Consider the following 11717-nt stretch of genomic DNA (forward strand, 5'->3'; position numbering starts at 1 on the left):
TCCTGGGCACCTCCAAGCCCAGCACAAAAAGCAGCCATCTTCAGACTGCTTTGTAGCTTATGCCTGGTGGCCCCGGTTAGAACACAGGCAGTGGCTGACCTGGCCCCAGAGCCAGCACACCCAGTGGACAGCTTCAGAACACTGCGAAGCACCACCACCCAACCACCTCCACAAGTGACACACTCAAGGAATGGACTCAGTGGGTAGCAGAGCCCTGCTGAAGTAAGTCTTGCTCTGTATGGTGGGCCCCTGCACAGCTGATCATCCAAGGTAGTCAGAGGTTAGTGGATAGTGGGCACAGACACTCCTTGCAGCTGATCAGACTGAGTAAAACCCTCTCACTGGCCTGCCAACAGCAATTAAGACTCAATCACAGCAAAACGGTGTAAAGTCCACACAAGGGGTGCAGATGGGAGATCAGGGAGACTGTGCCACTAGACCTACAGGACACCTACTGCAATAGGCCACCCTAGGAAGCTCAGGACACATAGCAACTCTACCTAATACATAGAAACAAACACAGGGAGGCAGACAAAATGAGGAGATAAAGAAACAGGTCCCAAATGAAAGAACAGAACAAAACTCCAGGAAAAGGACTAAGCAAAATGGAGATAAGCAACCTAGCAGATGCAGAGTTCAAAACACTGCTTATAAGGATGCTCAATGAACTTAGTGAGAACCTCAGTGAACTTAGTGAGGGCCTCAAGAGCATAAAAAAAGACCAGTGAGAAATGAAGAAGGCACTAACTGAAATAAAGAATAATGTACAGAGATTCCAATAGTAGAGTAGGTAAAGCCAAGAAGCAAACCATCAATTTGGAATATAAGGAAGCAAAAAACACCCAATCCGAACAGCAAAAAGAAAAAAGAATCCAAAAAAATGAGGAGAGTGTAAGGAGCCTCTGGGACAACTTCAAGCGTACCAACATTTGCATCATGGAGGTGCCAGAAGGAGAAGAGAGAGAACAAGAAATTGAAAATGTATTTGAAACAATAATGATAGAAAACTTCCTAACTTGGTGAAGAAAACAGATATACAAGTCCAGGAAGCACATAAAGTCCCAAACAAGATGAACCCCAAGGGGCCCACACCAAGACACATCATCATCAAAATGCAAAAGGTTCAAGACAAAGAGAATCTTAAAAGCAGCAAGAGAAAAGCAGTTAGTTACCTAGAAGGGAGTTTCCATAAGACTGTCAGCTGATTTCTCAAAAGAAACTTTGCATGTCAGAGAGGAGTGGCAAGACATATTCAGAGTGATGAAAAGCAAGAACCTACCACCAAGATGACTGTATCCTGCAAAGCTATCCTTTAGAATCGACGGCCATATGAAGACTTTCTAGACAAGGAAAAGCTAACGGAGTTCATCACCACAAAACCAATATTATATGAAATGTTGAAGGGTCTTCTAGAAGAAAAAGAAGATAAAAAATATGAACAAACAAAATGGCAATGAATACATATCTATCAACAATTGAAACTACAAACAAAATGAACAAACACAACAGAAACATTCTCATAGATACAGAGAACATTTTATTGGTTGCCAGATGGGAGGGGGGTTGGGGAAATGGGTGAAAAAGGTGAAGGGATTAAGAAGTACAAATTGGTTGTTAGATTGACAAACCACAAAGGGAAGAGGGGTTGAGAGGGGTTGGGAAGAAATAAACCAAAAAACCTATATATATTTATGCATAACTAATGGACACAGACAACAGTGTGGGGAAAGGCAGGAAGGGGGCGGGAGCAGGGAGGAGAGGATCAATAGGGGGAAAATGAGGAACATCTGTAATATATTCAACAATAGAGATAAATTTTAAAAAATAAATACCAAAAACAAAACAAATTTTTGTATTGTATACATTTATGGCTCACTGGTATTCATAAGATTACCAGGAATAATGTATTTTGGGGTCAGGTTGTTGTTTCACTATAGGCCAATATATACAACATTTTAATAGTTCTGGCTGTAAGGAATCTTAGAAATAATCTAGTGCAATTCTTTTGTATTAAAGATAAGGAAACTGAGGGCCAGGGTTAAAGACACTTGTCCAAGGTGAAAAAAATTTTTTTTTTAATTAAGGGAGCCCTGGCCAGTTTGGCTTAGCAGTTAGAATATCGGCCATTGGACCAAAGAGCTGCAGGTTCTGGTCAAGGGCATGTACGTCAGTTGCTGTTCATCCCTAGCCGTGGTCTGGGTAGTGCAGGAAGCAACCAATAGATGTGTCTTTTTCACATCCATGTTTCTCTCTCTCTCTCTCTCTCTCTCTTTCTCACTCACTCACTTTCCACCTCTTTTGCTCCCTCCCACTGTATCTGAAGATAAATGGAAAAATATCCTCTGGTAAGGATTTTTTTTTTTTAATTAAGGGAAATGTTTAAATAGCCTCTAACATCATAACACTTCTTATACAAGGTTCTCAAAGCACTTTTAAATCAGATGTTAACAATTCTGATATCTATGTATCAAATTGTTGTCCTTTTTTGTACCAGCTGAATTGCCTCTTCTCAGACATTGACTGAAAGGTCAACATTTTTTTTTTTTTTGCAGGTAACAGTTGAGAGTTGCATTCATCCTGAATAAGAAACCTGAAAAACAACAGGTTTTGTTTGTTTGTTTGTTTGTTTTTGTTTCTTCTTCTTGTTTTATCACCTATGTCAGTGGTAGGCAGTACAGGCAGGCCTTATTTGTCCACTTGAAGTTTTATAATGTCGTTAAAAACTTGAAGTTTTCTCTGTTTTCTTGTTAAGCAAAGTTTAATGAGTGCTTGTCAACTGGTAATTAGCTATTTTACCTCAAATATTGTAGGTTTGCTTTGGTAGAAGTAATGGGAAGCTGAGCTGGCCTTTCTTTAAAAAGAGATTTTCTGGAACCACACCTAATAATTTTTTCTCAAATCTAATTGGCCAACTATGTTACATGGCCACTGTGATCTGTATGGTGTCTGCATGCACTATGTGTTGGGAGAGCAACCAGCAGTCTCATGATTGCAGGACTGTTGCCAAGATTAAGAAGAATGTATGTATGGTACCAAGCATGTGCTCTGTACCTAAAAGGTGCTGAAAAATTGGTAGCTCTTATTTTGTTAGAAAAAATGAAACTAGTGATGCTCTCCAAATTTCTTCCATAGTCATTATGAAGTGTTTACATACATGTAAAAAATTCAACATGGTACTAAAATAATTTTTAGCAGAAAAACATTTTACTAAACTTCTATTTGGCATTAAAATATTGAAATGGCCCTGGCTAGGTAGCTTAGTTGGTTGAAGTGTCATCTTGTACACCAAAAAGTAGCAGGTTTGATTCCCAGTCAGGGTACATACCAGTGTCCCTGGTTGGGGCACATCCAGGAGGCAACCAATCGATGTTTTTGTTGTTGTTGTTGTTGTTGTTTTCTCTCTTTCTCTCTCTAAAATAAATAAATATATCCACATATCCTCAGGTGAGGAATATATATAAATAAAGTGACCATACCAGTATGTATGCCACATTTAAAAACTCATTTGGTGAACCAAATTGTCATTTGGTACATGGTCAATAGTTGATTATGCACTAAAGTCTCAAAATTTTAAAATATATATAAACTTGGGAAACATATATGCACCCAATATAGGAGCACAAAAATATATGAAAAATCTTCTGGAGAACCTCAAAAGAGAAATCTTCCAAGCAAACGGAGAGGAAAAAAAAGGCTGGGGTAGCAATACTCATATCTGATAAATCAGATTTCAAAATGAAGGCCATAACTAGAGACAAAGAAGACCACTACATAGAAAGGATCTATCCAACAGGAAGATGTAAACTTGATAAACATATATGGAACCAATATAGGAGCACCAAAATATATTAAAAATATTCTGGAGGACTTCAGAAGAGAAATCGACAACAATACAATCATAGCTAAGGACTTCAACACCCCACTGACATCACTGGATAGATCATTTAGACAAAAAATTAAAAGAAAACAGAGACTCTAAATGAAGCACTAGATCAACTGGATTGAATAGATATCTACAGAGAATTACACCCCAAAACTGCAGAATTTATATTCTTCTCAAGAGCACATGGGACATTCTCAAAGACAGACCACATGTTAGGGCACAAACTAAGTCTCTACAAGTTCAAGAAGACTGAAATCATATCAAACATCTTCTCAGATCACAATGGCATTCAACTAGAAATAAATTGCAACAAGAACATGCAAAGACATTTTAACACATGTAGGCTAAATAGCATGTTATTGAACAATGAATGGCTTGCCATGGAGATCAAGAAATAAAAACTTCCTGGAAACCAATGAAAATGAACACACAACAACACAAAATCTATAGGATGCAGCGAAAGCAGTTCTGAGAGAGAAGTTCATAGCACTACAGGCCCACCTCAAGAAACAAGAAAAATTTCTAATTGACCACCTAACCTCACCACTTAAAGAACTAGAAAGCAAACAAAAAGAAAACCAGAGCAAGTAGAAGGGAGGAAATAGCAAAGATCAGAGCAGAAATAAACAACATTGAAAAAGAAAACAAAAACAAAAAAACAACAACAATTCAAAGGATCAATGAAACGAAGGGCTGGTTTTTTGAAAAAAATAAACAAGATTCATGGACCCTAGACTCACCAAGAAACAAAGAGAGAGAACACAAATACACAAAATCAGAAATGAAAGAGGAGAAGTAATAACTGACACCAAAGAAATACAAAAGATTGTTAACAACTACTATGAACAATTATATGGCAACAAATTCGACGATCTAAGCAAAATGGACAACTTTCTAGAAACACACAGTCTCCCAAAACTGGACCAGGAAGAGATAGAAAACTTGAACAGACGAGTAACAACAGAAGAAATTGAAGATGTAATCAAGACTCTCCCAGCAAACAAAAGCCCAGGCCCAGATGGCTTCATGAGGGAGTTTTACCAAACATTCAAAGAAGAACTAACACCCATTCTCCTCAAACTATTTCAAAAAATTCAAGAAGAAGGAAGACTTCCAAACTCGTTTTATGAAGCCAGCATAATTCTAATTCCAAAACCAGATAAAGACACTACAAAGAAAGAAAACTATGGCCAATATCCCTGATGAACATAGATGCCAAAATCCTGAACAAAATATTAGCAAATCAGATCCGGCAATACATCAAAAAAATTATTCACCATGAACAAGTGGGATTCATCCCAGGGATGCAAAGCTAGTACAATATTTGTAAATCAATAAATGTGATACACCACATAAACAAAAGGAAAGATAAAAACCATATGATCACATCAATAGATGCTGAACATGCATTTGATGAAATCCAGCACCCATTTCTGATAAAAAACACGCAGCAATTTGGGAATAGAGGTATCATATCTCAACATAATAAAGGCCATATATGAAAGACCTACAGCCAACAATATACTCAATGGACAAAAACTAAAAGCATTTTCCTTAAGAACAGGAACAAGACAGGGATGCCCACTTTCGCCACTTTTATTTAACACAGTATGGGAAGTCTTAGCCACACCAATCAGACATGAGGAAAAAATGAAAGGGGTCCAAATTGAAAAAGAGGAAATGAAACTCTCATTATTCGCAGATGACATGATATTATACATAGAAAACCCTAAAGACTCCATCAAAAATCCACTAGACTTAATAAATGAATTTGGCAAAGTAGCAGGATACAAAACTAATGTCAAGAAACCGACGGCATTCTTATACACCAATGATGAACTCACAGAAAGAGAAACTAAAAAAAGAATCCCATTTACCATCGCGGCAAAAAAATTCAGATACCAAAGAAGTAAAGGACCTATTTGCAGAAATCTACAGGACATTGTAAAAAGAAATAATGGAAGATATTTAAAAAGTGGAAGCACATACCTTGTTTATGGATTGGAAGAATTAACATCATTAAAATGTCTATACTACCCAAAGCAATCTATAGATTCAAAGCAATCTCCATCAAAATACCAATGACATACTTCACAGAACTAGAACAAATACTTCAAAAGTTCATATGGAGCCCTGGCCAGCTGGCTCAGCAGTTAGAGCGTCCGCCTGCGGTCCGGAGAGACCCGGGTTCGGTTCTCGCTAAGGGCACGTACTTCGGTTGCGGTTTGTCCCTGGCCCTGGTTGGTCGTGCAGGTGGCAGCCACTCGATGTGTCCCTTCACGTCAATGTTTCTCTCTGTCTCTCTTCCTCTCTATCTGTACAAAAAATGGAAAAATATCCTCAGGTGAGGATAAAAAAAAAAAAAGTTCATATGGAACCAAAAAGACCTCGAATAACCATAGCAATCTTGAAAAAGGAGAACAAAGTAGGAGGGATCACATAACCAGATTTCAGGTTATACTACAAAGCCACTGTAATCAAAACAGCCTGGTACTGGCACAAGAACAGGCATATAGACCAGTGGAACAGAACAGAGAACCCAGAAATGGACCCAAGGCAATATGCTCAATTAATATTTGACAAAGGTGGCAAGAGCATACAGTGGAGTAAAGACAGTCCTTTAATAAATGGTGTTGGGAAAATTGGACAGTTACATGCAAAAAAAGTGAAACTAGACCATCAACTTACACCCTACACAAGTATAAACTCAAAATGGATGAAAGACTTAAATGTGACTCATGAATCCATAAAAATCTTAGAAGAAACTGTACGCAACAAAATTTCAGACATCATATGCAGCAGAATTTTCACTGACACATCACCTAAGGCAACAGAAACAAACAAGAAAATGAACACATGGGACTAAACAAACTCAAAAGCTTCTGCACAGCAAAAGATACAATTATGAAAATGGAAATGCTACCCACTGTATGGGAGAGCATAATTGCCAATGATATATCAGATAAGGAGTTAATTTTCAATATATAGAGAGTGCTCATCCAACTCAACAAAAGGAAGACAAAGAACCCAATTAGAAAATGGGCAGAGGAACTAAATAGACACCTCTCCAAACAGGACATACAAATGGCTAAGAGACATATGAAGAAATGCTCAACATCACTAATCATCAGAGAGATGCAAATTAAAACAACAATGAGGTATCACCTCACACCTGTCAGAATGGCTGCCATCAACAAATCAAACAAGTGTTGGTGAGGGTGTGGAGAAAAGAGGACTCTAGTACACTGCTGGTGGGAATGCAGACTGGTGCAGCCACTATGGAAAACAATATGGTGTTACCTCCAAAAATTAAATATTGAACTTCCATTTGACCCAGTGATCCCACTTCTAGGAATATACCCTAAGAAGCCTGAAACACCAATCAGAAAGAATATATGTACCCCCATGTTCATAGCAGCACTATTTACAATAGCTAAGATCTGGAAACAGCCCAAATGTCCATCAGTAGACGAATGGATAAAAAAGCAGTGGTACATATACACAATGGAGTACTATGCAGCAGTAAGAAAGAAAGATCTTGTATCCTTTGAGACGATATGGAGGGACCTGGAAAGTGTCATCCTAAGTGAAATAAGCCAAAGAGAGAAAGACAAATATCATATGATCTCACTTATTTGTGGAATATAATGAACATAACAGTCTGAGGAATGGGGTGTTCCCAGAGACGTGGAAGTGGGGTACAGACTGACTATCCCCAGAAGAGGACGTGGGGGGGGGGGAGATAAACCACAAAACTTATATGCATGTATGCATGAACAGTGGACATGGACAACAAAGCTGGGGAGAGGGCGGGGAGGGTGGGGGAAGGGAGAATCAGTGGAGTAAAAAGGAGAAACATCTGTAACAAAAATAAATAAATAAATAAAATAGCTTTAAATATAAATTACCTTTTTCTCTGTTTTATGAGATAGAAAATATTTATTGTATTTGATTATCATTGAAAATATATTTTATTATAACTACAGGTTGTTCAAATTGGTAACATGGTGAAAATAATAACATTTGTTGAACCATTAAAATTTTACCACAAATATTTATTTGTATTCATATATTGTTAAGTAAAGATTTTGATGTTCAAAAACTGTATCTATGGGATTACTGGGTTTCTGATTCAGTTGCAAGAATTTCTAATTGCTCTAGGCATTGTAGCTAGAATGGCAATACAAGAAGTTTCATGTAAGATACTTTATTTTGTGAATCAACAAGAAGAAAAAAGATAAATATGTATTTCATAAGAAAATTAACCATTTTTTACATGCAAAATTAAAAATATTTTTAGAACTTCATAGACATATGAATACCTAGAGGTAACATCTGCCTTATATATGTGATAATATGAATATGAGAAGTGAGTGTGTGTGTGTGTGTGTGTGTGTGCGTGTGCTCATGCACGCGTACATGCTCATGTGCACTACAAGGTAGGGAATCTAGCCATTTAAAAAGTCTATCTAGCCCAGCTGGTGTGGCTCAGTGGTTGAGCATTGACCCATTCACCAAGAGGTTGCCAATTCAATTCCCAATTAGGGCACATGTCCAGGTTGTGGGGCATATCTCCAGTAGGGGGCATGTAGGAGGTGGCCAATTGATGTTCTCTCTCATTGATGTTTCTATCTTTCTCTCCCTCTCCCTTCTTTTCTCTCTAAAATCAATAAAGAAAAAATATTTAAAATCTTTTAAAGTCTATAAATTAATAAAAGTAAATAAATAAAAAGTCTAAGAAGCATTCTGTTTCATGCTTTATAAATGCTTACACCTCTAAATCTTTACAACAACTGTAAGTAGTTATTTCTTTAGCAAAGGTGAATCACATGGAAAGGAGACATCAGAGAGACTAAGTGTCCCAAACAGTGAGTGCAGAGCTGTGACTCAAACAGATCAAAGGAACCTATAGTCTGGATTGATTCCTCTACTTCATGCCCTAAACCTGTAAAAGTCTCATGAATATGACTTAACCTCTTAGTTTTTCAAATAGCAATTTTGTGGTCTTGGATGTTAATAGATATATTGTGGTTTTAATTTTCAGATCTGTGAAATGTAATTTTGATTTAGGTTTGCTTTTTAAAATACAACCCAAGATAATATAAGCAATGTAATATTAAGAAATTAATGATGATTAAGTAATGGATTTAACCAATTGATAAAGTTTGAACTCAAGCTTCCCCTTGATTGCTAAATTTGTCTTTTTTCTCTATAATTAACAAAATACTTGATTCAGTTATCCAGTTAAGTTTTTATATGTATATGTGTGTGTATGTATATATGTATATCTTAAAATTGCAGTTTTTAACTACCATAGGTCTACATGTTTTTCTCTTTTGAACTTTTTCTTGCTTATTGTCCCATTGCTTAGATTTACTCTATCATTTATATTTAAGCCTGTTTTATAGAAAGTCCTTTAAATTATTTCATTTAGTCTAATTCCACTTTCCCCAGCTTCATGATACAACCCTCACCCCAACCTCAATTTAGCAAATATCCTACTCTTACCTACAGTATTTGTATCAACATTTTCATTTCATTGGCAACATTCTCATTGCTGAAAGTCTCAGATGTGAAGGAGAATGTGTTCAGGCATACCAATATCGATATTGAAAAGACATTTTTAATATCTTTTGAAAATAAAATGCACATCTCTCTATAATCTGTTGGATCTTTTGCAGATAAAAAGTTTTAAGTTAAAAGTGCATTTCATTTTTCTCACTATGCTTCCAACACAATTCTTTTACACTTTTAAGGAATACCATTTTCATTTTCATAAAGAATTCTGAAACTTATTAGCTACTCAGATCCAGTACTTTGCTCATTTCCACAGATCAGACTAAGCAAACTCCCTGGCACTAAAACACCAGAAATTACAGTTGAAAAAGATAATCCTATTTCTTCATACAAGGTGCCTGGAGAGTGCTAGTCATGCCCTAGTCCTCCTAACCATTTCTAACTCTTACTCAAGGAAAGGGTAATAGGTAAGTAAAAATGTTTGGCATGGTAGTTTTTTTATAAACACACTTGATTTATTTTGTTCAAAGCGTTAAGTTTACAACTAAATTCTTATTAAAAGTTTAGCACAAATAAGTACATCATTACACTTTGTATGCAGAAGTATACATTTCTACCACTATACAAGAAAACTCTGATTAAACAGTACACAATCTTTCTCTCTCTCTCTCTCTCTCTCTCTCTCTCTCTCTCTCTCTCTACACACACACACACACACACACACACACACACACACACACACCATTCAGTAGGCTTGTGTCAAAAAGGTAAGTTCTGACCAAAAGATTTCATTTAAGTAACCGAATACTGGGTCTTTCTGGTATTCATGCTCCACCTTTGAAAAAAGTCAAAGTCTGCTTAAATTGGGCAATTCATTGTGATTTTAATGTTTTTACTCCCCATGATGGGAATAGTATAATATAAAGAAAACCTTCCAACTGCAGCAGGGGCATTCAAAGTCTTTTTCAGCCCTGGCCAGTTTGGCTCAGCATTTAGAGCGTTGGCCCACAGACTAATAAAACACGGGTTCAATTCCAGTCAAGGGCACGGACCTTGGTTGCAATTCATCCCCGGCCCTGGTTGGGTCGTGCAGGATGCAGCCACTCGATGTGTCCCTTTCACGTCGATCTCTCTCTCTCTCTCTCTCTCTCTCTCTCTCTCTCTCTTCCTCTCTCTTCCTCCCATTCTATATGAACAAAAATGAAAAAATGTCCTCTGGTGAGGATAAAAAAAAGTCTTTTTCATAAATAACTACTATCACAGTTCAGGCCAGAAACACCTTGGAGAAGATGATCTGATCCTTTTTAAGTTTTGCTTCCATTTTTTAAAAAGTTCTATTCAACTTGTCCTCCTTGTGAAATGGTTGAAAAATAAGGTCCTGTGGATTTGTTGTTGTGCAAGGAAAAAAAAGTCACGAACACCATTTATTCAGCCACACAGCGCTTTGCTATCATTTGACATGAACTCAGAAGGGAATTCAGAAGCCTGCAAGGACAGGATGCTGATGTCCTTGTTTATGGTGGTCAGCTGAGTCCTGGACGCCAGGTTCTGCCCAGGTCTCTGGTGTTGCAGGCTGACAGGAGTGAGGTCGAGTCTAGGATGATCTGCCGGTCCAAGATGTAGTTGATGATGTGCTGCAGGATTTCCATCTTGCTCACCTGCTTGTTCTGGGGGACGGTGGCCACCAGCTCCTTGAGCTTGGAGTAGTTGTTCATGTTACACAGCAGGCTCATTGGGTCGTCCACCGGGGTTTTGCGCCCAGAAGAGACAGATGCCCAGGCTGTGGTCTGAAAGGTTGTTTTTTCTAATGTACCTCAGGGGACTGAAGGCTTTCATGCTGACCGTGGGAAAGGAAGGAGAGACGAGGAGGGAGAGGGCTGCTCTGGAGCTTAGGCCGCCGCCCGCGGAGCTTCCAGTGCTCGGCACCAGGCTCAGCTCAGAATGAATCCGGTTTTTTAAATGAAATTAAAATGTATACTCATTATGGACAAACTACTTTTTAAAGTATGTTCTGCCTTATTTTCTCAGGTATAAAAATATTTCAAGGCAATTTCAATAAATCAGATTTCAGAAAACATAAAATAGTTTTTGTGTGAGTTGCTTTCATTTTGTCTAAATTATAATATTTCAACACTTCATTATATTATAGTATGTAGGTTTGTCTGTCATTTTATAGCTATCAAAGGAAAATTCTTATTTTAAAACTCTACATCATCGTTAAATAGTTCTAATAATAAAAGGCCTAAATTTTAAGTCCTTAGGGACATCAAGGGATCTCATCTACTATGTTGTTCAAGCTCTTAGGAGCATGTTCAAA

At 37.5% G+C, this 11717-nt stretch overlaps 1 pseudogene; it reads right to left on the bottom strand.

Annotated features, from left to right (window-relative positions):
- Window positions 1-10828: 10828 nt before the first annotated feature.
- On the bottom strand, window positions 10829-11236 carry LOC118622967 (annotated as a pseudogene).
- Window positions 11237-11717: the final 481 nt, after the last annotated feature.

The sequence above is a fragment of the Molossus molossus genome, unplaced genomic scaffold, assembly GCF_014108415.1.
Source record: "Molossus molossus isolate mMolMol1 unplaced genomic scaffold, mMolMol1.p scaffold_m16_p_9, whole genome shotgun sequence".
Taxonomy (NCBI): Eukaryota; Metazoa; Chordata; class Mammalia; order Chiroptera; family Molossidae; genus Molossus; species Molossus molossus.